The sequence below is a fragment of the Giraffa tippelskirchi genome, chromosome 8, assembly GCF_054371585.1.
Source record: "Giraffa tippelskirchi isolate mGirTip1 chromosome 8, T2T-mGirTip1v1.2.pri, whole genome shotgun sequence".
Lineage (NCBI taxonomy): Eukaryota > Metazoa > Chordata > Mammalia > Artiodactyla > Giraffidae > Giraffa > Giraffa tippelskirchi.
The window spans coordinates 147698370-147724150 of NC_137282.1; the positions used below are offsets into that span (position 1 = coordinate 147698370).

Below are 25781 nucleotides of genomic sequence, written 5' to 3' on the forward strand. Positions count from 1 at the left end.
AGGGGATCTTCCCAACCCAGGGATCAAATCCACTTCTGCATTGGCAGTTAGATTCTTTACCATTGAGCTACCAAGGAAGCTCCTAAGGAGTGTGTATTTCTCTCAATAAACTTGCTTTCTCTTTACTTAGGCTGCTCTTGAATTGTTTCCTGAAAAAAGTCACGGATTTCCACTTGTCAACCTGTCCTAGACACTCCCTCAAGATCTAGGATGTGACCTTTCTAGAGCTCCCCCTTTTCCTGAAACAGTGGGATCTACGACCTCCAATGTTTTTAGTGTGAGCCTGTCTATTTCATCACCACATTCCCTAGCTGATTTTCATGGACACAATGTGAAGTAAAAATAGAATACCTGCTGGGATCCACATCTGCCTCTAAGGAAATAGCCCACACGCAGCTCATAAAACTGGGTAAGGACCAGTTCCCCCAGGCACCCACTTAAACAGCAGGAGCTCCAGTTTTATTTCCTTCTCTGGTGACTCAGCACATTGTAACCAATCAGCACAGGCCTAAGTAATGTGCTGACCCTAACCAATGAGAATTAAGCTCTTTGAACGTCCCCTTTTAAGATTGGAAACTTTACTGTTTTATTTCTGAGATGAACTGCTTACCACTCTCAGTGTGAAGTCCTCTGTTGGTGAGTCTCTATAAAATATTCATATCAGATAAGATCTCTGCATTTTCTATTGACACTAATATCTGAGAAGTGATGTCACGGTGAAAAAGATAAGATTCAGCTAGTAGCTTGGTTCTAGGTATATTTGTAACTAAACTAGTTCTGTCATCGGAGAAGGCAATGGCACCCCACTCAAGTACTCTTGCCTGGAAAATCCCAAGGACAGAGGAGCCTGGTAGGCTACAGTCCATGGGGTCGCTAGAAGTCGGACACGACTGAGCAACTTCACTTTCACTTTTCCCTTTCACGCACTGGAGAAGGAAATGGCAACCCACTCCAGTGTTCTTGCCTGGAGAATCCCCGGGACGACGGAGCCTGGTGGGCTGCCGTCTATGGGGTCGCACAGAGTCGGACACGACTGAAGCGACTTAGCAGCAGCAGCAGCAGTTCTGTCATCATGGCTGAGTTATTCTTCTTCATCCATAATGAGGACACTGGATTAAGAGCTCCCCTGCCCAATCTAGCTTTGAAACATGTTGTTTCTCTTGATCTGATTTTCTAGGAGTTCCTTTCTGCCTTGGGATCTGCATGTCTTCCTAGCTCCCTTTAAGTCCTATGATTTAGATGCTGTGCAGGATGGCTAAAAAGGATCTAGAGTTGCACGCTGTATGGTTCTGGGCACAGTTGCTGTGTGATCTTCTTTCTGGACAAGTCAGTAAAATTGGAAATGATCAAAGCTGAATTATTGAGAGAAGACAGATTGTTGTTAAACAATATTTGAATAAACTCGAGGGCACCAGGAAGTAGTGCTTTTATTCACTCGACTTGAAGAAATTGAAGATGAAAAACATTTTACTAAAAGGCATGAGAGTCGAGATGTACAAGTGGGTGGGAAAATTGCATTTGCCTGAGTTGTTGTCACTCATGTCCATCTGAGATTTTCTAAGTCCTTGCCCAGTATAGGTGCTTGACTCCAAGGGCATTAACCCTTGAAAAGTACAGGGATTCTACCCTCAAGGAATTGCTCTGCTGATATAATTTCAGCCAAGGCTAGAGGGAGATTATCTGTATGTATACTATCTGTATGTGTGTTCACTGTAGGATTATGTAGCATCCTTGCACTGAGATTCATTTTTCTTGGACACAGAATTCTCCCCTAAAAATATAAAAATCTTGTTTTACTGCATTACATTAGAAAATATTTGCAATTAAGTTATTATTAGTTTAGAAATTTGCAAGATCCAAGATCAGTAAGTTTGTTTCCAACTAAGGTTAAGCATTTAGTATTAAACATTAGACCCCTGACATAGAAAATTATGTCAAGAAAAATGATGCATAAGTGAGGTTTAAAAAAAGTAAGGACATAAAAATATTATTTACTTTAGAAGGAAAAATTGGGAGGGGATGTGAATTTTTTTTCTTATAAGGCTTTTATATATACATATATGTATGTGTATGTGTATATATATATATATATATATATATATATATCAGCAGAGCCTATATATATATATAGGCTTCCCAGGTGGTGCTAGTGGTAAAGAACATGCCTGCCAATGCGAGAGATGTAAAGAGACAAAGGTTTGATCCCTGGATGGAGAAGATCCCCTGGAGGAGGGCATGGCAACCCACTCCAGTATTCTTGCCTGGAGAATCCCATGGACAGAGGAGCCTGGCCAGCTATAGCCCATAGGGTCGCAGAGTCAGACACAGCTGAAGCAACTTAGCATGCATGCACATGTATGCATACATGCTTGTTTTGTATGTCCTGTAACAAGAGACATAAGACTAGAAAGATAGATGGTAGATAGATAGATAGATAATTTCAGATTGAAGAGAAGATTTGAGTGACCATAGATGTATTAAGCACAGGGTTCCAAGTGAATACAAAGTTGGTCAGTAAGCACTTAACTAGACAGTTCTGGCCTCTAGAGCTATTTTCCATTCCTGATTTTCCAGCTTTACTAAACAATTCTGGTATTTTAATGATATAAAGAGACCTAACTCACCCAGATCTAAGTGTATACACATGGATGGAGGTGGTCATGTGCTAGTTATTAAAACAATCCTGGGCAAAGCTAATTTTGCTGGGCTGTGTGACTGAGATAAAACCAAGCCCTGCCCTCACTTTGCAGGGAGAAGTTAGGGATGCAATTTCAGGCTGGCAGAGCTCCATCTAGATTGAAGGAATCACTATAGAGTGTCCTGTGATTGCTTCAGGGTTCTTGTCCTGGAGTAAATAATAGCTTAATGCCGATAAAGCAAGAGGTGATTGTCCTTGATAAGCCAGCTGCTGCAGGCTTAGCTTAAGGGGATCATGCACAAGCTATCTCTTTCATACAACCTCTCAGTTGGAGAAGAGTTCAGATGCTGGTGCTGTTCCCTCGTTTATAAATCTAGGCTCCTGTCCACGCTGTGGTTCATTTTTTTGTGAGTGTCTCAGCAGAAAATGCACCGGAGTATAAACCTAGAGCCCTTGCAACAGCTGGCAAACCTTGGAGTAACCCACTACCACTTGAGGGATGGAAAATATCCCTACCCCCATCCTCTTTATCTTCCCTCTTTTGAATCTTTAAAGGGCACCCCCCACCCCCACCCCATGAATGCTGAGATAAACTGCAGCTTAGATAATTCACTGTCAAAAATATTGAGCACACTTTAGCGGGATGGCAGTTGTAATGGTCTTTTCAAGTGCTGCTGCACGAAAGCTGAGACTATCAAGATTTTTTGGCAGGCTTTGCGTTTAACTTGTCATGTTATATATTGCAGAAGTGCAATTCGGGATCAGTATAAATCAGCTTAGAGGACTCCGGGAAGCTGTGGGAAAGAATTGTGTCAGCAACACTTGGGCTAAACAGGAGGTGGCAGCATTTTAACATCATCAGGCCCATGCCCAGCACACACACATGCCATTGCCATGGTCCTTGGGCTCGACACTCCTGATAGGTGGTTTTCAGCTTCGCACTTATTGAAACAAGGAAGCAGAACAAAGTGAGGTTTGTTTGGAGTGATAGCACTGGACACTTAGAGGCTCAACTGGCAAAATATACAGCAAATAGGAAACCATAGCATTGGGCTGAAAATGTCTATAGTAAGTAGCGTCAGAAAGTTGCCTGTTTTTCATTCTTAGTGAAAACCCCAGTGTTAAAGGTAAATACTGCATCAAATTAAGCCTAAAAAGGGATGGGCAGTTTCCATTTTCTCTGCTTCCAAGAGAACTTTATGGAACTAACTTAGAACAATGAGAAAAACCCTGACAATAAGAAAATTGTGGTCCAATATGGATTCCAATGTGAATTCGTAGGTTTATAAGGAACCCAAAGAGCTTATATTTAATATTTCACTCTCAAGGTTAACTCCTAGCTTCACTACTAGCTAGCTTATGAAAAAGTGAAAGTGAAAGTAGCTCAGTTGTGTCCAACTCTTTGCAACCCCATGGACTGTGTAGTCCATGGAATTCGCCAGGCTAGAATATTGGAGTAGGTAACCTTTCCCTTCTCCAGGGGATCTTCCCAACCCAGGAATCGAACCCAGGTCTCCCACATTGCAGGCAGATTCTTTACCAGCTGAGTCACATGGGAAGCCCAAGAATACTGGAGTGGGTAGCCTATCCCTTCTCCAGGGGATCTTCCTGACCCAGGAATCAAACTGGGGTCTCCTGCATTGCAGGTGGATTCAGCTAGCTTATTGCAGCTAGCTTATGACCTAGGGCATATATCCAAGCCTTAGTTTATTCATTTTTATTTATTATTTATTTATTTTTTAAAATTTTATGAGAGTATAGTTACTTTACAATGTGTTAATTCCTACAGCAAAGTGAATCAGCTATATGTATACATACATCCCATCTTTTTTTTTGGATATCCTTCCCAATTAGGTCAGCACAGAACACTGATTAGAGTTCCTTGTGCTATAGAGTAGGTTCTCATTGGTTATCTATTTTATACATAGTAGTATATATATGTCAGTCCCAGTTTCCCAATTCATCCCACCCCTGCTTTCCCCACTGTCTCCAATTCTGCTTTGCAAATAGGTTAATCTATACCATTTTTCAGATTCCACACACTTGTGTTAATACACAATATTTGTTTTTCTCTTTCTGACTTACTTCACTGTGTATGACAGACTCTAGGTCCATCCACATCTCTGCAAATGGTACACTTAAATTCCTTTTTATGGCTGTGTAATATTCTATTGTATATATGTGCCACATTTTAAACTGGGATAATAAATAAATGTACCTCTGCAATAGGGCTGTGATGATTTGCAAGACCATTTAGGTAATCTCAGTGCATGGTTCAGAACAGGTGTTCAATAAATGTTATCTTTATGGTCATTACTATTATTATTTTTATGACTATCCTCAAAAATGTCACATGCATCATCTAATTTCATTCTAACAGTGATTCTGAAAAGTAGGTGGGAAAGCAATTCTAATCTCCACTTTACAGTTAGGATTGGGAAGGGTAGCCTAAGTGACATGCCCCATTGTAAGTCCTCTCCTTCCCCCAGGACTTAGTTTTCTCACAGTTTAAATGAAGAAACTGATCTAAAAAAGGAGAATTTTACATTCATTCTAGCTTTAACATTTGTAACTCGTTTGTTTAGGGAACTTTATAGCTCAGTAAGGAGAGAGCTGGATAGGAAATTAATTGCATTTGAATCTCAATGATAATTTGTTATGAATTAAGAAAATGCCTGTTTTTTATGGGAACATAGAGTTCTTCTGCTTTAGGGGTAGTAAAAGAAACTTTGGAACACAGGGGTCCTGTGAAACCCAAACAATGACAAAAGTCAGCGTAAAGGGTGAGCCCTTCAGAAAAGAAACCCTCCTTAATTTTATAGACAGACGGGCAGTTGACTATTTTGTAGTCAATCATAGCTCCCATCCATTAGATTCTTATTTGAAAGAGTGTTTCTGCTAAAATTAATCTGACCTAAATTTTTCATACATGTTCTCTAGTGAATGTTAAGTATCAGTACACTACTGAAAAGAATGATCTTTCAGGTACAACAAGCAAATATTAGCAAAAAAAGACTCAACTGACCCTGCCTGCTAAGAAGTGAGGTGTTTTGTTTTGGTAAAATGTCTGGAGTCTCATAACTGTCTTATATTGACAACTGCCACATTTAGGATTTTTTTTTTCATTTCGTTTTGCATGGTACTTTTGTAAGATTACACCACACATGAGAAATCAAGCTTCATGCATGACCTCAGCTATCGTGAAGATCACTGTGTATATTTCATTCCCTCACCCAGATGTCTTTTAATTGCCACATCTAAAGCAAGGCTGTAGTTGTATTTTACAGATTTAAATTAAACCTTGTGTTCTAATAGCAATATCTGCCTGAGTTCCAATAATTTAGATGTGGGGAAAAAAATCTCTCATTCTAAGATTGTTGAAATAAAACATAGCAAAATGGGTTTGTGAGAAAAACTTTCTCAATAACAAATTTATTCATAAACATCTCAGCTGCCTTTCTTTCTCATTTTGTGGTAGACCCTTGGCATTTAAGAGATGCATGCCCCAAGATTTTTACAAATCCAAAAATTTAGAAGTTTGGGGTTGGTCAGAAAGTTTCCTAACAGTCATATGGAAAAATCTGAACAAACATTTTGGCCAACTCAATATATTAATGGCAGAATCCTGCAAGTATTACCATGAATCAATGATACTTATGTGTCAGAGACACTTCCTGGTTATCGAATATCTATATGCTTCCTTCATATTTTTTAACCACCTTAAAGTTAAGATGATGTGAATATTGTATCTGGCCAATGGGCCATAATTGGAACTGATATGTTTCTCTACTGGGCAGGACAATTTAAGATCTACATTGAAATTCTACTTTCTCTCACTATCTGAGAGAAAAAGATCACAGAACTGGCAGGAGGAAAATTGCCTAGATCCCCTAAGTCACTGAAAATAGCTTCCCTGTGGAGCTACTAACTAATCTCACAATAAACATTGTATGTATGATTAATAAGCTTTTGTGTTTGTTACTAGGTTCAAAGCTAGCCTATCCTGACCAAAAAACAGACTACAAATCCTATCCTCAACAGCATTTCATGGTAAACAGCACAACTTCATAAGCTTCTTTCTGAGATCACACCTCTATATCTAATGATGTCATTTCAGTGAAACAGTAACTCTTGGGCTAACCAGGCCTCTTATCAGATGATTCATGCATGCAGAAAACCTGGACAGTAAATCTCAACTCTATGCACATTTTTCAAACTATGTAATCTAAACCAACGTTCTATTTTACTTCTCTCAACTTCATTGAGAATCACTGATAATCAGTTAACTGGAAGAATATTACTTTAAAATGAGAATAAAGAGTTAACCCTGAGAAGTGGGTCATTGGTGGTCAACAAAGTTTACTTACTCACTACTGAGTGGACTTTTTCCATCAGCCTTGTAATGCACACACATTCAAAAGACACAGTCTGAATATTTGTGAATATGACTATTCCTTAGATTCTACCTAATACTTGCTTTTGCTTGACTTGAGAATATCTCAACTTGCTTATAATTCTAACTCAGATATAATCTGATGTTAGGTATCAGATATGTGGGATTATCTGTTGTCTAATATCTTCCATCCTATCCATCAGGGTCCAATCAAGAAATAGAAACCAGGCTTGCTGTCAGTATAAGAATTGTTAACTGAGTGTAATGTGGTTTAATAGATAATTCAAAAGGTAAGAAAAGAATACTGGGTATAACAGAAATACTATTTCAGGTAGTAGCCTCCATCTCTTGGGCTAGTAAACAGGAGGAAGAGGCTGAAACTATTGCAACATAAAAGCTTTGAGAGCACCAGTGGAGTGGAAACACAGACTTCCTCAGAGGAGGAGGTCTTCAGTTATAACTCAGCCTTCAGCAACTCGTTAAAATCACCATGTAAGTGTTCCTACCAGTTTATGGTTTCAGCTGCATCTGCTCCAGGTAAACGCTCAGCTTTACCTCTGGATGCACTTCTCTCTCTTTCTAGATATTAAAATAGTGGTTCTCTAACAGGTTTAAGAAAAATCATTGATGTGCACTTTGCACTATGTTTAGCTTTTTCTTGTTGTGAGGATGAGAGTGATGCTTTCTAGGATCTTAACATTCTGGAGTTGAAACCAAAAGTCATAGCCAACATCTCTGATTTCAAAAATCAACAAATATGGATTCAGTTGCTACAAAAAAAAGTTACCCTAAGGGATAGAGTAATGAACTAAGGATCCTATTCTCTGCTGTCAACGTCTCACAAATATGAGACACCCAGCACCCTCAAAATAGCTATGACTATCCTATATCTTCAGGTCTAAATTATCCTTTCCTCCCCAATGCTCTGGTCTCAAAACCTTGAAATATATAATATCCCAACTCACGTTAAGGAAAATCTATGAGGGTAAGAGATCTACTTAGTTTGAAACTCTAGAAAACGTTCAAGTCTGGGCTCCTTTTTTATCTGAAGTGTAGCTCCTTATAAGAGTTTTTCTAGCACTCTGAGTTAATCCTTACTGTAGCATTTATTACATATACGTTTCTGTCTTCCTACTAATCAGCACTAATCAGTAAGTGTCTTAAGGAGAGGAATTCATTTTACTTAGATTTGTATCTCCTGAATATGGAAAATTCTATCAAATAGAGGAAGATCGGTAAGTATTTAATAAATAAATAAATCCAAGTTACTGTTATCCGGAAGTTTCTGTTGGTAAATTACTAAATATGATTTGACCACATCTCCTTGCCAGAGAGCCATTTTATTTTTATTTTTTAAATTTTTATATATTTATTTTGGATGCTCTGTGCAGCTTGAGGAATCTTAGTTCTCTGACCGGGGAATGACCCGGGGTGCTAGCAGTGAAAGTGTTGAGTCCTAACCACTGGACTGTCAGGGAATTCCCAACATAGAGCCTTTTTTTAATGAATATATGGGAATAAGGTAACTGTAGGCAAGAAGCCTTCATAATTTTAAACTTTGATATTAATTTAAAATTTGTGGGATATGAGAAAATGGTATTCAGCACCTACCAGCATGCTAACCAGGCATTTCCATATAAGCTAGGGAATCTCCTTACCATCTTCTTCAAGATCTTGCTTGTCAGCATTCTTTCATTGTCTTACTTTTCTTCATACTCATATTTTGATTGTGCAAATCTCATGTATTTTTCATTTAATTATTGTCTGTCATTGGTAATTGATTAAGCATAGATGAATAACAATTCTCTTTTAGTGCTGGTGATAAAGCGATAAAAAATATATGGTCTTGTGCTTTTAACTAACCTTAATATTTGTAGTACAGGATGGCTGGAAAAAAAGAGAACCACCTAAGATGGAAAAGGTATTGCAGGAAAAGTTTCATAGATGAGGCGATGTGAGTTGATATTTTGAAGAATGCGATAGAAATAAAACATATGTACAGAAAAGTGCACAAGTACTATTTGCACAACTCAGTGAATATGCATCAGGAAATGGAAAATATCATAACAAATGTATACACATACAGAGCAAAAAAGCAAAATATAACTATAACTCTCCCCATATCTGTCCTTTTCAGTCACTATCATCCTAAAATTTACCATTATCCTGATTTCTATTACCATAGGTTTGTCTTTTCTATTTTGAAATTTATATAAAAGAAATCATAGAGTTTTTTTTTTTTTTTTAAGGTGGGACTTCCCGGGTGGCTCAAGCAGTAAAGAATCCACCTGCCATGCAGGAAACACAGGGAAGAGACTCAGGCTCAGTCCCTGAGTAGGGAGGATACCCTAGAGAAGGAAATGGCAACCCACTCCAGTGTTCTTGCCTGGAAATTCCATGGACAGAGAAGCCTGATGGGCTACAGTCCGTAGCGTCGCAGAGTCAAACACGACTGAAATGACTTAGCAACAGGCACTAGGCAGGTATAAGAAAAAGAGAAAAGAGTAGGGAATTCCAAGCATAGCTATTAGCCTGAAAACAGGTATGAGAGTCAGAAGCCTGATTCACCCAATGGCTGCATCCCAGTTCTGTGTCTGCTCTGGGTCTCTCCTCATATTTGGAGGGTTGAGGTACTTATTCTTAGTTAGTGCTCTGCTTCGTCCACTCTTTTCTTCTTTGGGGACTTCTCTCTTGAAATGGAATTGAAGTAATAAGTTTCTCTCCCTAGCCTCTGTTTGTTTTCTATATATGTTGTATATATTTTATAATGTCAGCATTTCTCATCTTGGATTGTAAAGTCTCATAGGTCAGGGCTGCAGTTGTTTAAATTGACTTTGTTTTTGGTTGCTCTGTGCGACTTGTGGAATCTTAGTTCCACCAAGGATTGAACGTGGGCCCTCAGCAGTGAAAGCACTGAGTCCTAACCGCTAGACCACCAAGGAATTCCCCTGGTAGTTTTTGAATTTAAACTGATTTTTAAAGAATTAAATAAACTGCAGGCCCAAGAGAGTGCTTTAATATTAATATTTTCAATTATGTGATAGCTTCATATAGAAAAGTATAAATGATCAACTAAGGTTATAGCAAAAATCTCAGTGTGACGTGTGTGTCCACGCATGTATCTGTTGAAAGTCATAGTTACAGAACATATAAAAGTTATTTTCATAAAACTGAACTACTATCTTTCTGTATACACAAAAATTAACTCAAAATGAATGCTGAATGTAAGACTAAAACCTTCTAGAAGAAAACATAGGCAATAAGCTCCTTCACATAGGTCTTGGCAATGATTTTTCAGTGATACCAAAATCAAAGACAACAGAAGCAAACCCAAACAGGTGAAACCAGATCAAACTAAAAAGCTCCTACAAAGCAGAAACAAAACAAAACAAGAAGCACTTTGATTAAAAAATGAGCAGAAGTTCTGAATACACAATTTTCCAAAGAAAATATACAGATGGCCAACAGGTACATGAAAAGATGCTCAACATCACTACTTATCAGGGAAATGCAGATCAAAACCACAGTGAATATCACCTCACATCTCTTAGAATGATTATTATCAAAAAGACAAGAAATGAAAATTGTTGGTGACGATGTGGAGAAAAGGGAACCCATGTGCGCTATTGATGGGACTGTAAATTGGTAAAGCCATTATGCAAAACAGTATGAGGTTTCCTCAAAAAAAATATAAATAGAACATGTATCAGTTCAGTTCTGTTCAGTCGCTCACTTGTGTTCCACTCTTTGCAACCCCATGGACTGCAGCACGCCAGGCCTCCCTGTCCATCACCAACTCTCGAAGTTTACTCAAACTCTTGTCCATTGAGTCAGTGATGCCATCCAACCATCTCATCCTCTGTCATCCCCTTCTCCTCCCACTTTCACTCTTTCCCAGCATCAGGGTCTTTTCCAATGAGTCAGTTCTTTGCATCAGGTGGCCAAATATTGGAGTTTCAGCTTCAGCATCAGTCCTTCCAATGAATATTCAGGACTGATTTCCTTTATGATGGACAGGTTGGATCTCCTTGCAGTCCAAGGGACTCTCAATAGTCTTCTCCAACATCACAGTTCAAAAGCATCAATTCTTCAGCACTCAGCTTGCCTTAGAGTCCAACTCTCACATCCATACATGACTACTGGAAAAACCATAGCTTTGACTACACAGACCTTTGTTGGCAAAGTAATGTCTCTGCTTTTTAATATGCTGTCTAGGTTGGTCATAACTTTTCTTCCAAAGAGCAAGTGTCTTTTAATTTCATGGCTGCAGTCACCATCTGGAGTGATTTTGGAGCCCAAGAAAATAAACTTTCTCACTGTTTCCATTGCTTCCCCATCGATTGGCCATGAAGTGATGGGACTGGATGCCATGATCTTAGTTTTCTGAATGTTGAGCTTTAAGCCAACTTTTTCACTCTCCTCTTTTACTTTCATCAAGAGTCTCTTTAGTTCTTTGCTTTCTGCAGGGTGGTGTCATCTGCATATCTGAGGTTAGTGATATTTCTCCATGCAAACTTTGATTCCAGCTTGTGCTTCATCCAGCCCAGCATTTCACATGATGTACTCTGCATATAAGTTAAATAAACAGGGTTACAATACACAGACTTGATATACTCCTTTCCCTATTTGGAAACAGCCTGTTGTTCCATGTCTGGTTCTAACTGTTGCTTCTTGACCTGCATACAAATTTCTCAGGAGGCAGGTCAGGTAGTCTGGTATTCCCATTTCTTTCAGAATTTTCCACAGTTTGTTGTGTTCCACACAGTCAAAGGCTTTGGCGTAGTCAATAAAAGAGAAGTAGATGTTTTTCTGGAACTTTCTTGCTCTTTCAATGATCCAACGAATGTTGGCAATTTGATCTCTGGTTCCTCTGCCTTTTCTAAATCCAGCTTGAACATCTGTAAGTTCATAGTTCATGTACTGTTGAAGCCTGACTTGGAGAATTTTGAGCATAACTTTGCTAGCATGTGAGATGAGTGCAATTGTGCAGTAGTTTGAACATTCCCTGGCTTGCCTTTCTTTGAGATTGGAATGAAAACTGACCTTTCCAGTCCCGTGGCCACTGCTAAGTTTTCCAAATTTGCTGGCATATTGAGTACAGCACTTTAACAGTATCATCTTTTAGGATCTGAAATAGCTTGACTGGAATTCCAGACATCCTGGAATGCTAAGTCAAAAGGGCCTTAGGAAGCATCACTACAAACAAAGCTAGTGGAAGTGATGGAATTCCGGAACATGTATATGATGTAGCAATTCCACTTCTGGGTATGTATCCAATGAAAAGGGAGTCACTAGTTTGAAAATATATCTGCACCCTTATGTTAATTCCATGTACAATAGCCAAGATATGGAAATAAGGAAGCAACCTAAGACTCCATCAGTTGGTGGAAGAATTGATAAAGAGAGCATTATTCATATATAATATTGCAAAATAGAATATTGTTCAGTTATTAAACAAGAATAAAATGTTGCCATTTGTGACAACATAGATGGAGCTTAGCATTCAGCTCAGTGAAATGTCAGTCAGAGAAAGGCAAACATAGTATGATTTCATTTATAGATTGAATCTAAACAGTAAAAACAAAGAAATAGGTTAAAAAAGCCAAGCTCATTGATACAGAGAAGAGATTGGTGGTTGCCAGAGGCTGGGGGGGTGCTGAGGGCTGGGAGAAATGGGTTAAAGGGTTGAAAGGTATCAATTTCCAATTATAAGATGAATAAGTCATGGGGATATAATCTACAAATAGTGACCATAGTTAATAACGCTGTACTTCATATTTGAAAGTTGATAGGAGGGCACATCTTAAAAGTTCTCAACATTAAAGGAAAAAAAACATTTAGCAACCATGTAAAAAATTACTAGAAGGTAAAATTCAGTCAACTGAGAAGTCAGCCAAAATAAATTACTTTGAAAAGGAAAAGACTTCCTAGAAATGTATAATAAGCCTTTATTTTTCTAAGACATAATATTAATCCTATTTTCCTTGTTTCATTTATATTTGTGATGCTTACATTTTACTCAGGGCTTCAGTTTTCCTTTTCTATCATACACTTTCCCATAATATTTACTAGTGTTAGTGAATACTAGAAGCAATAGACCATCATATACTTCAGACTTTGCAAGCCCCTTGCAATCCTTTCTCTTTCTTCCTTAAACAACTGAGTGGTTTCTATGTGTATTCTGATCTTGGCTATGGAAAAATGCATATTAAAAGGTCCATATTGCTTTATGGGCTTTCCAGGTGGCTCAGTGGTAAAGAATCTGCCTGCCAGTGAAGAAGCCTCAGGAGATGTGGGTTTGATCCCTGGGTCAGGAAGATCCCATGGAAGAAGAAATGGCAACCCACTCTAGTATTCTTGCAAGGATAATCCCATGGACAGAGTAGCCTGACAGGCTATAGTCAAACAGGTTGCAAAGAATCAGACATGACAGCATCTGAGCACCTTGCTTTATAATATATTGTATTTAGCCAAGGAAATGGAGATCATGTTTATCCCATTTAAAAATGCTTAGCTCAATGAAAAGATTTGGTTCATATTTATCATTACTTCCTACATCAGTTTATAATTCAGAATCCTGCACTCTGATGTGCTATTGTTGTGGTAGTTTCATTATCTGCATGCTAAAGAGCAATTTGAGGGTGACAGTAAATGTTTTCATGAATAGTGATCATAACAATAATTAATACTTATTAGGTATATACAACATGGTCCTGACTCTAACTGCCTTATGAATTCATTTAACATTCACAGCAAGTCTATGGAGTGGATATTACTATCATCCTCATTTTTTACATACAGAACCTGAAATACAACAATGTTGACATGTCAGGTTTGAAGTGGTAGAATTGGAACTCAAACCCAGGCAGTCTGACTGTCAAGCCTGTGTCCTCCACATCGAGGTAATGATTAATGTGTAGGATTGGAGACTTTCAGCAAGAAACCATATTCAGTTTTTTAAAAAATCAAATTTATCTCGAAGCAAACACTACCTGAATTAAGTTCTTCTTGAGCTGCTATCATGTACTCCTACTGTGCCAACAGAAGAGAAGCTCCCTGGAATTTGAGAACAAAGCTACAAGGCCAATGCCCTCGTGCTCAACTTTGATGCAAAAAAAAAAAAAAAAACGCTGTTGCTGTGATCATACAGATAAGCAGAGAATGCCATAGAAGTACAAATCAATAAAGGATAGCTGAATAGAAGAGGAGCTGTTTGGTCAGGCTTTGAAATATTAGACGGATTGAAATAGGCAAAGGAGAAAGGGAGAGAACATTTCAAAAAGATAAACAGCAACGGACAACAGTGTTGTGAGCATATTACCCCTGGGTTGCAAGGATTCCCACAGCTCTGGCTCTGGGCAGGAGGTAGAAATAAAGATGAATATGTACAAGACAACCAGAAAAGATGCAAGATGAAACCTCAAAGTGGCAATCCTTTGTTGTAAAAATGCAGAGTTTTCTTTTGTATAGATAGGCAATTGTAACAAATGTAGAACTTGAGAAGTATGTGCTAGCTAGACACATAGTTCATAGTCCTTCAAAAGTCAGGGGGCACAGCTAGGAACACTAGAAGGTGTTCTCAAGACAAGACTGTATATCCCTTTCTAAGGGGATTTTTTTCCTAAATTTTGTGCCCCCCTTGACTTTTCTATGTTGCCTATTAAACTTCATAAATCTATTTAGAATTCATGTATAATGAAGGTATCCTAAAGCCCTAAGTTATAAGGCTTGCAGATTGTGGAATAACTAGGCTTTTTTTTTTTTTTCTTCTTTCATGCTTTCCCCTCTACCCCCTCATTGGTTGACACTAGTGATGACAGATTTTATTCAATGGGAATTTTTTTTATATTCGGTGGAATTGAAGTAGGGAGATAGGGACTAGAGAGATGATGAAATGTGCAAAGCCTTCAAATGGATGAATACATCACTTCTTGTAGGGCCTCCTTTAATGAAAGCACACTGCCTTCATTAGCTATTCCAGTTTCACAACACTGGCAGCTGTGGGAAGCCAAATTGCCTATGGAGGAGTACTGATGACCTGCTCAGCCCAGCAGACAGAAGGAGGGATGCCTGTGGGGTAGTTACACCTGCAACTTGGAGATAAAGCTAGACCTAGGACAGGTTTCAGACAGCGATCTAATTGGAAAAGACTAAACATGGCTGTTTATCTGTTATTTAAATCCTCACTCTGCCTAGGAAAAAAATAAATTCTCAGAAAAACAGTCTGTAATATACTGTTTATAGTAATATTATTCATATATGCTTACTGAACCTATAGCTTCATGATATAACAAAAAGAAGCTCCAATATGAAATTCAAATCTCCCTTCTTCATAAAGAAAAAAAAATTAGACATTGTTCAATTTGGATGAAGAGCTCCCTCCTCTTTTCCTCCTTTGTTTTCATCTAAAATTAATACTGTTTCAACCCAATGCCCCAAGACCTCCTTATCATGGTCATTTAGTTCGAAAGATGAAATGTATGCAGTTGAGACTGTTAAGGCCGTCATTTGTCATCCTTGGAATTAAACTAGCCTCAACAAAGGGCATCTGGTAGACTGCTCAAAGATTGCTTTAGAAGTGAGAGGTACGCATTTCTACCCTGGTCCCTTGGACCAGTGCTTTAGGCCATGGGTTCACCACAGTGGTCTAGTGAGCAGCAGCATCAATACCACCTGAGAACTTGTGAGATGCTCTCGAAGCCATCTAGACCTGCTAAACTAAACACTGTTGGGGTTCTGGCCTTCAGGTGATTCTGAAGCATACTAAAGTTTGAGAACTTTTCCTGAAATCTCTTTGAATTTTCTTTTCTTCTTCTTTTTTTTTTAACTTTTGTAAATATTGAGATATAGTTGATGAACAAAATTGTATAAATTATAGGTATACAACCTAGTGATTCATAATTTTTAAAGGCTATACTCCATGTATGTGCTAAGTTGCTTTAGTCATGTTCTACTCTTTGTGACCCTGTGGGCTGTAGCCTGCCAGCTCTGTCTGTCCTTGGGATTCTTCAGACAAGAATACTGGAATGGGTTGGCATGCCCTCCTCCAGGGGATCTTTTGGACCCAGGGATTGAACCTGCGTCTCTCATATCTCCTGCATTGGCATATGGGTTCTTTACCACTAGTACCATCTGGGAAGCCCATACTCCCATGTATAGTTATTATAAAATATTAGCTATATTTCCTGTGTTGTCCAATATATCCTTGTCAAATACATTATCAATATTTATGTAGGTGTTAAGCAAAATAAGGAGGATGCAATCTGATTACTCTCTAGGTCTACCTAGCTGTCATCCACCTATGATTTTAAACTTTTCTAAAATTCTCTCTACTACTGACCAAAATAGATTTGGCAGATGTAGCTGTACTTCATGGTGAGACAAGCAGAGGTCTTGAAAGATCTGACCACTGAGTTGATAGACAGCACTCAGTAAACTTCATGTTAAATATTCAGTTCAATTCAGTTGCTCAGTCATGTCCGACTCTTTGCGACCCCATGAATCGCAGCACTCCAGGCCTCCCTGTCCATCACCAACTCCCAGAGTTTACCCAAACTCATGTCCATCGAGTGGATGATGCCATCCAGCCATCTCATCCTCTGTCGTCCCCTTCTCCTTCTGCCCGCAATGCTTCCCAGCATCAGGGTCTTTTCAGATGGGTCAGCTCTTCACAGGATGTGGCCAAAGTATTGGAGTTTCAGCTTCACCATCAGTCCTTCCAATGAACACCCAGGACTGATCTCCTTTAGGATGGACTGGTTGGATCACCTTGCAGCCCAAGGACTCTCAAGAGTCTTCTCCAACACCACAGTTCAAAACCATCAATTCTTTGGTACTCAGCTTTCCTTAGAGTCCAGCTCTCACATCCATACATGACTACTGGAAAAAACATAGCCTTGACTAGATGGACCTTTGTTGGCAAAATAATGTCTCTGCTTTTTAATATGCTATCTAGGTTGGTCATAACTTTCCTTCCAAGGAGTAAGCGTCTTTTAATTTCATGGCTGCAATCACCATCTGCAGTGATTTTGGAGCCCCCTAAAATAAAGTCTGACACTGTTTCCACTGTTTCCCCATCTATTTCCCATGAAGTAATGGGACCAGATGCCATGATCTTAGTTTTCTGAATGTTGAGCTTTAAGCCAACTTTTTCACTCTCCTCTTTCACCTTCATCAAGAGGCTCTTTAGTTCCTCTTCACTTTCTGCCATAAGGGTGATGTCATCTGCATATCTGAGGTTATTGATCTTTCTCCCGGCAATCTTGATTCCAGCTTGTGCTTCTTCCAGCCCAGCGTTTCTCATGATGTACTCTGCATATAAGTTAAATAAGCAGGGTGACAAATACAGCCTTGACGTACTCCTTTTCCTATCTGGAACCAGTCTGTTGTTCCATGTCCAGTTGTAACTGTTGCTTCCTGACCTGCATACAGGTTTCTCAAGAGACAGGTCAGGTGGTCTGATATTCCCATCTCTTTCAGAATTTTGCACAGTTTATAGTGATCCACACAGTCAAAGGCTTTGGCATAGTCAATAAAGCAGAAATAGATGTTTTTCTGGAACTCTCTTGCTTTTTTGATGATCCAGCGGATGTTGGCAATTTGACGTCTGGTTCCTCTGACTTTTCTAAAACCAGCTTGAACACCTGGAAGTTCATGGTTCACGTATTGCTAAAGTCTGGCTTGGAAAATTTTGAGCATTACTTTACTAGCATGTGAGATGAGTGCAATTCTGTGGTAGTTTGAGCATTCTTTGGCATTGCCTTTCTTTGGGATTAGAATTAAAACTGACCTTTTCCAGTCTTGTGGCCACTGCTGAGTTTTCCATATTTGCTGGCATATTGAGTGTAGCACTTTCACAGCAGCATCTTTCAGGATTTGAAATAGCTTAACTGGAATTCCATCACCTCCACTAGCTTTATTCATAGTGATGCTTTCTAAGGCCCACTTGACTTCACATTCCAGGATGTCTGGCTGTAAGTGAGTGATCACACCATCATGATTATCTGGGTCATGAAGGTCTTTTTTGTACAGTTCTTCTGTGTATTCTTGCCACCTCTCCTTAATATCTTCTGCTTCTGTTAGGTCCATACCATTTTTGTCCTTTATTGAGCCCATCTTTGCATGAAATATTCCCTTGGTATCTGTAATTTTCTTGAAGAGATCTCTAGTCTTTCCCATTCTGTTGTTTTCCTCTATTTCTTTGCACTGATCACTGAGGAAGGCTTTCTTATCTCTCCTTGCTATTCTTCAGAACTCTGCATTCAAATGGGAATATCTTTCCTTTTCTCCTTTGCTTTTCACTTCTCTTCTTTTTGTTACTCATAATTTCTTTATTCACATTTTAATAAAGAAACTCAGCACTCTAAAAAAATTACTCCCTCAAAAGTACTCAGGATTATGTATACTGTTTGTAATAACTCTTTTTGTTGTTGTTTTGTTAGAAAAAAACCAAGCTATTGAACTGCTAGTTTTTAATGGTGTGGAGACACACAGAGTTCAGGACTGTGTTTGGTAACTCCTAGATGAGAATCATTAAATATTTAACAAACACTTACGATATACCAAAAAGTAGAATTAAACGAGTCTGACTATAACCATCTGAAGACCACAAAAAATAGGAACAGAGAAATGACTGAAGAAATACATAACCTCTGCTCTGGTTGGAAACCACCATGTGATTTGAAAGTGGGCATAGGAGCCATAAACACTTTTTCTGTAAAGACAAAAGGCAGCTGCAAAAATAATCACCCTCTTTATAAGCCAGAATTTGGAGGAGATGTCAGTTTCTGTTGTCTTGCCAGGCAAGAGCACATCCACCCTCTCATTAGGCCTTCCAGTCCACTTCTCAGAGTGGCTGGATGGAAGGGGGCATCAGTCAGCTGGTGAATAGATGGAAGAAAACACACAGCATGTCAGACCACCTCATTCAGAAGTATAATCCACTTTGTACTGAAAAAGCTTCCTGTAGTCATTTCTCGTCTATATTCCTGTAAAACTGCAGACTTAACTCTTCAAGCTGCTCTTTAAATTATTACTTGTGGAAGTCAAAATTTATTTTAGGTCCTCTTGGCATTATGTTTGGGTAGCTGTGAGGTTTCCCTTGGGTTTTTATTTTTCCATGAACTGTTAATAAGTAGGGCTTCCCAGGTGACACTAGTGGTAAAGAACCCACCTGCCAATGCAGGAGTCATAAGAGACACTAGTTCGATTGCTGGGTTGGGAAGATCCCCTGGAGAAGGGCATGGCAACCCACTCCAGTATTCTTGCCTGGAGAATCTCATAGTCAGGGGAGCCTGGTGGGCTAGAGTCCATAGGGTCACAAAGAGTCTAACACAACTGAAGCAACTGAGCGTGCACGCGTGCACACACACACACAAACACATTAATAAGTAGAAGTAAACTCGGTTTCTTTATGTTGAAAGTGAAAGTAAAAGTCGCTCAGTCGTGTCCGACTCTTTGCGACCCAGTGGACTGTAGCATCCCAGGCTCCTCTGTCCATGGAATTCTCCAGGCCAGAACACTGGAGTGGGTAACCTTTCCCTTCTCCAGGGGATCTTCCCAAGCCATGGATGGAACCCAGGTCTCCCGCATTGCAGGTGGATTCTTTACCGTCTGAGCGAGGAGGGAAACCCAAGAATACTGGAGTAGGTAACCAATCCCTTCTCCAGGGGATCTGGCTGATAGAGGAATCAAACCGGAGTCTCCTGCATTGCAGACAGCTTCTTTACCAGCTGAGCTACCAGAGAAGCCTTGGAAAGCAACAGGCTTATCTGGCTGACAGGAAGCCATAGCTGGAGATTCTAAAAGTTTTAAGAGTTTAAGGAAAGAGATCAGAAATGATATAAAGAAGGAATCATCACACAGATACAGAGAAAATACAGTAGAGAGAAAATGTTCCTAAAATTTTGAGTCCACTTACTCCTGACCTACATGGAGTAGAAGAAAGAGAGAAAAAGGGAGAATGGTGGGTCTGAAGAAATGCCTTTTAAAATGGATAAACTAGCTCATCAAGAACAGTGGCCTAATCAATTGCCCTGTTTCCTGACTGATGAATCTGGCAGCTTCTTCCTTAAGCAAGATCTAGCAAGTAGTAGTGTGAAAAGCCTAGAATTATTTTTCTCCTTTCATTCCTTTGTTTTCGGTCCCCACTTTTTGAATGTTTTTAAAGGATAAGTTTATCTGCCATGATTGTGGTTGGTTGTTCAGGTGTGCAGCTGCCTTGCACAGATTTAAGTGCCTTTGCATCTTCATATAACTCTCACCTACTCTTGTTTTTGTTGTTGTTCAGCCACTAAGTCGTGTCCAACTCTTTGCAACCCTATGAACTGTAGTCTGCTAGGTTCTTCTGTCCATGGGATGTCCTGGGCAAGAATACTTGAGTGGGTTGTCATTTCCTTCTCCAGGGGATCTTCCTGACCCAGGGATCAAACCTGCGTCTCCTGCATTGGCAGGTGGATTCTTCACCACAGAGGCACCAGGCAAGCCCCTGACGTACTTTAGGTCCAGAAAACAATTTCTCATTTTGATAATGTCCATAAGTTTTGTATGACTACCCATGTTACACACTAGCTTAAGTTGAATGTATATTTGCTGACAGGAACTTGAGTGACTCTGGAACCATACAGCAAGATTGTGAACTTCAACTCCACAGTTCACTAGCTGTGCCATATCGGACAAATCCTCTGTGCCTCAATCTTCCTTGCAGTAAAACAGGAATACTGATGGCAATGATCACATATAGTTATAGTGGTGATTAAATAAATTGATAAATGTAAAGTTCTTGAATGGCCTCTGGCACATGGTAAGATATCAATAAACATTAGCTTTCATGTTAGCCCATATCTTTTATAAAAAAACAGTAAAATATTACATGCAATAAAAAGTTCTTATTTCTCACGTGTCTGTGGGTTATTGGAAGGAGCTCTGTTAGTCTCAGCTGGGTTCACTAAGTTGTCTGTGCAGTAGCCAATACCTGCCTGGTCTGGGTTGGTGTGTCTGCGCAACTCTGCTTCAAACTGCAGGTCTCTAAATTGGCAAGGTCCTGATGTCCGTTTGTTATTCCTCTTCCTTGGTCAAGTGGGCTACCTAGAGTATGTTCCTCAGATAGTGATTTAAAGAGGTACAAGAGGGCAAGTACAACCAAACAATAAATATCTGAACTCCCTACTTGTATTATGACTGCTTCAAGGAACAGAGAAATATACTTCTTCATGCAGGTGAAGGGGAGGAAGGGTATGAGTAATTGTGAACAATAATTTAACCTGTGTGTGTTGTGTGTTCAGCCTTTCAGTCGTGTCCAACTCTTTGTGACCCCATGGACTGCAGCCCTCCAGGCTTCTCTGTCCATGGAATTTTCCAGGCAAGAATACTGAAACGGGTTGCTATTTTCCTCCTCCAGGAGATCTTCCCAATGCAGGGATTGAACATGCATCCCTGGTGTCTCTTGCTTTAGCTGGCAGATTCTTTACCACTAGCGCCACCTGGTAAGTCCACACAGCTTTAATGATCATATACACCTTTAAACTAAATTCTTGTTGTTGTTGTTGTTGTTGTTTTCTCTCTCTCTTTTTTTCCTTGTTGTGCTTTACAAAAAGAACTTTGAAACCATAGAGCACCTACTGTTAACTATTACCCATAGTCTCATAAGATTTGGGATTTTGAAGCTAGAAGAGATAAATACAGTTTTATTAATCACATATATTTGTTGTAGTTTGATTGAGCTGTTTGTCGCAGAAGAAAGAATATTCTTTGGCATTATCACTAGACCAGCAGTCATGATTCATTCACTATCATTGTTAGTTGCTACCTAATATTAAGCTAATATGCATTTTGGGGTGAGAAGGAGAGATTTGTAAGAAATGCCAGTAATATTTTTTCCCTTAGATAAATCTGACATGCATTTCAGTTCTTTTTGAAATAAAAATACTTTTCACATATTGCGATGTGTTACCTTCTATGTCATAAAAGAAACTTGAGATGGTATTAGAGTTGCAAGAATCAGTCTTGAACTTTAAACTCCATTTTGCATACTTTAAGAATAATTAGAGCACAACAGGAGAAGGGAATTAAGCAGCCTTTAAAAGAGGTATGAGATAAAACAAATGATCAGAACACCTATGAAAGAAAAGGGAATATTTTCCTTAATTAAGCCAAATTCTGGCTTCCAGAGAATTGAGGCTATCTGCACTCAGAATAGCTGATTCTATAACTATGTTTATGCCAAAAGAATTAGTTCATCTCCGATTTTCGACAGACTTTTCACAGTTGCGGTCATTATAATGAATTTAACAATGTGTCATGATATACTATTTTAGACAACCTACTAATAAGGAAATATTTGGCCAGTTTCAAACAACATATAACTAAAATCCTTTCAGCAATCCACCAGACAGGATTTTATGGAGTAATCTCATTCGAGCTTGTATCAATACATATTCATAAGATGCATATGAAATGTCAAAGGATAAAGCCAGATAAGAGTTATTTAAATAAAGATGATAATATTCCTAAAGGAATTTTCTAGCCCATCATACCTCCGTTTTTTTGTACAATGGATCCAAACTGTAGTTTCTAACATCTGTGATAATATAATTCAGTTTTCCAAGTAAGTCATCATTTAACATTATATGTAATTGACTTTATATAGTTTTATTTATATTAAATTTATAAATAGTCAATTTCAAAAAAATATACTAATATATAACAAGTTTTCGGTTTGCTTTGGTCTTTTGCTTTAGAAACTTTGGGAAAAGAATGATTATGTTTTCAACAATTAGATATCAAAACATACATCGAGACATCACCCTGAAACAATGGCAGCTTTCTAAAGGTTATAAACATAAGTATTTTTATAAGACCTATTGGATTTTAATGATACCTGTGTAGATTCAAACCACAGAAACAGCCACTATACATAGAGATGAGAGGTTATAATTCATAAAATTAGAGTGATTCCCTAGTTGACTTTTTCTACTGTCTGTTCCCTTTAATTTTATAAAACATTTTTTTTTTTTCAAATCATCCCTGACTTCTTTTTGTTTCCTACACCTCTATCATGTGATTACTGTTGAATCCAGTAGGGTTACAAAGATGAAATGTGTATACATAGTGTAACTCCTTTCTGCCATTTAACTTATGTACATTTTGGGGCTCTTTTCTAATTAAAAGTATTCCATTGATTTTTTTTAAAGGATCTTCCTGAATTATACCAATATGAATAGTTTTTGTGTTGAAAACTGGTAATTACAGGGCAGTTTTTCTGTATACATACAACTTTAAAGTTTATTGCTCTTGAGGTGGGTCAAGTCCCTGGGAATCTGAAGACTTCAATCCCTAAGCTCCTGGAGCTCAACTGCATGATTTACCTGAAGAAGAAAACCCCAAACAGATTCCTGTTCAGTGTGCTTTGTACATGTGGTAAAAGAACAGTACAAAGTAACTTTTAGGGGGTATGCTGGTGAGTCAAGCAAGAAGGCAGCTGACAAAGGGGAAGAAAGAAACGAAGTAGAGACACTAAAATAATTATATATCTGTCAGTTCCTTTTTTTTTCCCTCCTGTTAAACATACACCTATTTTTTTCCCCGTGAAAAGTTCATTTAAAGCTGTCTCCCTCCAGCTATATGAAAAAACTCACAATGCATTCAATAGTATAATACAAATCCAGAATGTTTTCAAATTTCCCTCTTTCGTGGCTTTTGAGATTGACAGCTCTATAATTATGGATAACAAAGAAGAAGGGAATTAATAAGATTCAAATACAGGGCCCCAGTCAGAAATCTGGAGTAGAGAATAAGGGGAGAAAGGAAATCAAGGGGTGTAAATCATATAATCTTATTGTAGGCTGGAAAGCTAGACCTTCAGATTTTATACAACTACTTATTTGTTTAGATTTTATACAACTAGTTAGATGTTCTGATTTTATATAAAAACTAATAGGTCATAGGAACACTGAAATTGATCCTCAGACTCCAATGTATATGTATGGACCTGAAATAAAATTTTGAAAAAATGCTCCACCAAATACTTGGTATGTTAAAATGTCTCCTGGACCCCAGCTAAATTAAAATAAACCTCTTATCAGAACAAAAGCCTTGGGGACTGTAACACAAGCATCCTGCTATATTTTGGGAGGGAAGTGTTTACAATATTTTTAAGCAAAAATTACTGGCTTTCATCTGGGAAGCCCTTCTTGTTCTTCAGGACATGCTCTTCATTTTTTGCTTGTTGTTTGTTTTATTTAATTAACCCATTTGATGTTCTACAGGATATAAAAAGTCATGTGGAATATGTTTATGTGTTTTAAAGTTTTACCATATGTACCATAATTGTACTGTATTTTACTGTGTTGTATAGCATTATATTTACTTCTACTTGTTTTATTTACTTATTTTCACCTTCTTCTCTTAGATGTCTCTGATTTAAAATAATAGATTTCCACGTCTGATCTTCTATTCAGCAAGTAAACAGGCGGTGATAATAGCACTAAGAATTATTTAGATGTTTATTTAGTCATTCATTCCATGTTAATGCAAATCACTTGTCAAAATGTAAATTGTATGGGGCATCTCTTTAGCAAATAACTTTGGGGAAGCATATGCAAAATTAAAATGAGTAGTTATCAGGAAACTTGGATTTTAGTTATCAACTTTGACAGTTTTTACACATTCTTAGCAATTCATTTCAAATATTTCTTGACAATTAAAATCTCAATTATTAAGATACTAAAGATTTAGTGGAGAAAATTAGCAACCAAGAACTTAGTAATATAAGTTCCAAGAAATCTAAGAGACTATGCACAAAGATAATGAGCCACAGAGAGGCAGATAAGAAAACAATCACTAACTCTTGAGAATGATGAGAAAAAGTTTAAGAGAGAGAAGATCTTTAGTTCAGAATTCTGCAACCCAGAAATTCCTTAGCTTATTAAAAGTAAAAGGGTTACTGTCTTTATGCAGAGGAATCAGTCTGGTCAAGGGTAAAATAGACATGCCAGTACAAGGTAAGAGGCCAGGGGGCTTATACCTGTGATCTAGATATAGATGTGGTTACAGAAGAAAGTGAAAGTGAAAGTCACTCAGTCGTGTCTGACTCTTTGATACCCCATGGACTGTATAGTCCATGGAATTCTCCAGGCCAGAATACTGGAGTGGGTAGACTTTCCCTTCTCCAGGGGATCTTCCCAACCCAGGGATCGAACCCAGGTCTTCCGCATTGCGGGCGGATTCTTTACCAGCTGAGCCACAAGGGAAGCCCATTCCAAAAGATACAGTGCTATCAATGAAGATGCTACTGGGAAAGCTTGCCTAATGGGGAAGTCTTCAGCATGGATGCCAGTGGGTTTTCAAACATTAGTGTTATAAATTCACAGAGATAAATTTTGCGCTTAAAGCTATAGATAGCTTCAGGATTTAGGAAACCTATTTATCTTTACTGTGTTTTATCATTTTTTTTAAAACCGTGTTTGTTTGTTCTGTATTTATAGCTTTGATGATAAACTATCCCCTCAAATTCTGAGTAAGAAGTAAACACTAAAAATATTAATGCATCATCAATGCACAGTTTCCTTCAAAGAAGCTTCAGTAGCACTTTTGCCATTTTCTCTGGCCTTACAAAATTATAAGAGAAAAGTATTTACATGTTTCCTTGCTGATAGCTATACAGGAACTCTAGCTAATGAGTAAATCAATTAAGTTGCATTGACAATGGCTAAATTAAAATAAGAGTTAGGATCGGGTTATTGACTTGTTATG

The 25781-nt window shown here is 38.4% G+C and overlaps 1 long non-coding RNA gene across 1 annotated transcript in view; it reads left to right on the forward strand.

The window, feature by feature from the left end:
* Positions 1-522: 522 nt before the first annotated feature.
* LOC145518248 (uncharacterized) overlaps positions 523-25781 on the forward strand; it is a 138125-nt gene continuing 112866 nt past the window's right edge. The window contains exons 1-2 of the long non-coding RNA XR_014062778.1: positions 523-636; positions 21430-21514. This is a non-coding gene — a long non-coding RNA (uncharacterized LOC145518248). The remainder of the gene's footprint in view (positions 637-21429; positions 21515-25781) is intronic.